Below are 3,759 nucleotides of genomic sequence, written 5' to 3'. Positions count from 1 at the left end.
GTCTAGTCTATAGTCTAGTATATAGTCTAGTCTATAGTCTAGTATATAGTCTAGTCTATAGTCTAGTCTATAGTCTAGTCTATAGTCTAGTCTATAGTCTAGTCTATATTTTAGTATATAGTCTAGTCTATAGTCTGGTCTATAGTCTAGTCTATAGTCTAGTCTATAGTCTTGTCTATAGTCTAGTCTGTAGTCTAGTCTATAGTCTAGTCTGTAGTCTAGTCTATAGGTTAGTCTATAGTCTAGTTTATAGTTTAGTCTATAGTCTAGTTTGTAGTCTAGTATATAGTCTAGTCTATAGTTTAGTCTATAGTCTAGTTTATAGTTTAGTCTATAGTTAGTCTATAGTCTAGAATATGGTCTAGTCTATGGTCTATTCTACAGTTTAGTTTGTTACTGCCTCATTGTGCAGTAACAGTTGATGGAATACAAAAGAAATATGCAAATTTAATATTTTCATAGTATAGACAAAGAGGTCTCTAAAAGGAGAAAGGGAAAAGAGAGATTGAGATTCAAAATGTAAACGAAGAGCAAAAAAACATAAATGTCAAACGTATACAGTTACAAGAACTATAGACACAAAAAAATATTACAATACTAATGAATGAATAAATTGTCATTTACACGACATATAACGTACGTATGCTTATGAATATTACATATGCAGGTACTTAAATGTAAATAGAAATAGTTGTTCATATACACATGAAGGTATGAGTGTTTATGAATTTATATTTAATAGTAAGGGACACACACACACACATGTGTTTACATTGTTTATTAAAAAACAGATTTAAAGGTATTTATTACCAAAAGCCGATTAACTTTAAGTTTATAAAATTAATAATAAATATAAATGCTAGTGGACTTAAACAAATTTTGGCTTAAGCGCCTCTAGTTATGCTACAACCTTTACATGATTACTCGTTTTGTTTAAACATTTCTTTAAATGTTCCTAACAAATGCTTTAAACTTTAAGTTGTTGTCATTAATATTAATAAAAGGAGACCATAAAATTTTAAATATTATTATTAAAATCCTTTTTCCTATACTTAAAATCTTACACACACAAGGATGTATATAATGAGAGTTGTTATTGTAATATCTAACAAACATTGATTAAACTTAATTTAGATTTAAATTTTGTGTTGTTGTGTTTTAAGGTGTGGTCATTAGTTTTTCGTTCAATGAATTCTTTAAAAAATCCCTAAAAAAGGAGACTAAAGGTAGAAAAACGCATCACATTACCAAAGTTTTTCCTATGTGTAACGCACACATACCTACATACATATTATATATAGAATAATTGTTGGGGTTTAAATAATGTGTTAAATTTCTTCAACTAAAAAGACACTAAATATTGCAACATAATAATGTACAAAAAAATCTGTGTTAATCCCATTAATCAACACAATTTTAGTGTAAAAATAACACAACGAAACAAGGGACAAAACAATTTGCTATTTTTTCTTCAAAAACACAATTATTCCTGCCCGTCCTTTTTATGTAGATACTTTTTTGTTTATGGATTTAAGTATCTCTGTGTTTTTCATATTGCATTTTTGTTGTTGCTTAAATTGTGAAATGTGTAATAATGTTTTTTTTGTTTCAAAGGTCGATCATCATCCTTGACTCAAGTTCTTTTCCGTTTTAAATTTGTTATGTTGCATCTGAAAAAGTGTGTTCGTAAGCGAGAATTATTGTCATCATAATATTTAGCAACGAGAATGAGGCGCTATTGACATAAGTTATTTATTGTGTGTGATTGTGTAAGTTTTAAGTACTAAATACTTTGAATGTAGTTACAGCGCGTATATTGTTTCTAATTCGCTTATTAGGGAGCAACAGAAATAGGACTATATTTGTCCTATTTGAAACTTATGCTTATGTTGTTTTGTTCAGTATACATAACAGAACTAGAACAGATCTAGAACAGAACTAGAACAGAACTAGAACAGAACTAGAACAGAACTAGAACAGAACTATAACAGAATTAGAACAGAACTAGAACAGAAGAAGAACAGAACTAAAACAGAACTAGAACAGAACTAGAACAGAACTAGAACAGAACTAGAACAGAACTAGAACAGAACTAGAACAGAACTAGAACAGAACTAAAATAGAACTAAAATAGAACTAAAACAGAATTAGAACAGAACTAGAACAGAACTAGAACAGAACTAGAACAGAACTAGAACAGAACTAGAACAGAACTAGAACAGAACTAGAACAGAACTAGAACAGAACTAGAACAGAACTAGAACAGAACTAAAATAGAACTAAAACAGAACTAGAACAGAACTAGAACAAACCCAGAACAAACCTAGAACAGAACTAAAACAGAACTAGAACATTACTAGAAAAGAACTAGAACAGAACTAGCACAGAACTAGAACTCTACTAGAACAGAACTAGACCTCGAACTAAAACAGAACTAGAACAGAACTTGAACAGAACTAGAACAGAACTAGAACAGAACTAGAACAGAACTAGAACAGAAATAGAACAGAACTAGAACAGAACTAGAACAAAACTAGAACAGAACTAGAACAGAACTAGAACAGAACTAGAACAGAACTAGAACAGAACTAGAACAGAACTAGAACAGAACTAGAACAGAACTAGAACAGAACTAGAACAGAACTAGAACAGAACTAGAACAGAACTAGAACAGAACTGGAATAGAACTACAATAGAAATAGAAATTTGCGCCACCCTAATTCCATTCCACTTAAAAACTTGTTGTATTCATTGCATAAACCATAAACCCAGGATGCCGTTGGTAATGACTATAAGTAGAGTGGATGACAGCGACAACGATGATGCTGTTGACAATGATGATGACGGTGGTTTAAACACAATAATGTTTGATGATCCATTTAAGGGGTGTTTCGTATAACATGTAGCAACATGCCCAACATTACATCCTTATTTGCGTCTGTCTGTGAACATTTTATTGGCAAATTTCTGTTTTTTTTTTTTCATTTTTATTTTCCAATTTAGTTTAGCTATTTTTAGCCAAAAAAATCATTGTATTTTCTTTTACAAAAGGACATTTTGTTATGTAATTGATCAATGTCCTGGTTTTTTGTTGTGTTTGTGATTTTGCTTTGAGATTTTGTTGATGTAATTATAGAGTTTGTTTTTGTGTGATAAAGGGAGGTGTTTTTTTGCGTGAAGATTATTTAAAGGTCACTTTAGTTTTATTAGTGAAAATGTGGCTAATTATGGTTTTTGTATAATTTTAAAAATACTTATTGAATGTATAAAATATATTTATAACAAGAGGCGTTTTTAAGAGGATTATTTTTAAAATTTTGAATTTTTTGAAGGATTTTTGGGAAAATTGCATTAAAAGTAGTTTTCGCAATTTATAGCCTAGTTTTTGTTCTAGTTCTGTTCTAGTTCTGTTCTAGTTCTGTTATGTTCTGTTCTAGTTCTGTTCTAGTTCTATTCTAGTTCTGTTCTGTTCTAGTTCTGTTCTAGTTCTGTTCTAGTTCTGTTCTAGTTCTGTTCTAGTTCTGTTCTAGTTCTGTTCTAGTTCTGTTCTAGTTCTGTTCTAGTTCTGTTTTAGTTCTGTTGTAGTTCTGTTCTAGTTCTGTTCTAGTTCTGTTCTAGTTCTGTTCTAAATCTGTTCTAGTTTTGTTTTTTGTTCTGTTCTAGTTTTGTTCTAGTTCTGTTCTAGTTCTAGTTCTGTTCTAGTTCTGTTCTAGTTCTGTTCTAGTTCTGTTCTAGTTCTGTTCTAGTTCTGTTCTAGTT

Source organism: Lucilia cuprina, chromosome 5 (assembly GCF_022045245.1).
Source record: "Lucilia cuprina isolate Lc7/37 chromosome 5, ASM2204524v1, whole genome shotgun sequence".
Lineage (NCBI taxonomy): Eukaryota > Metazoa > Arthropoda > Insecta > Diptera > Calliphoridae > Lucilia > Lucilia cuprina.
This window is presented reverse-complemented; position numbering follows the sequence as displayed.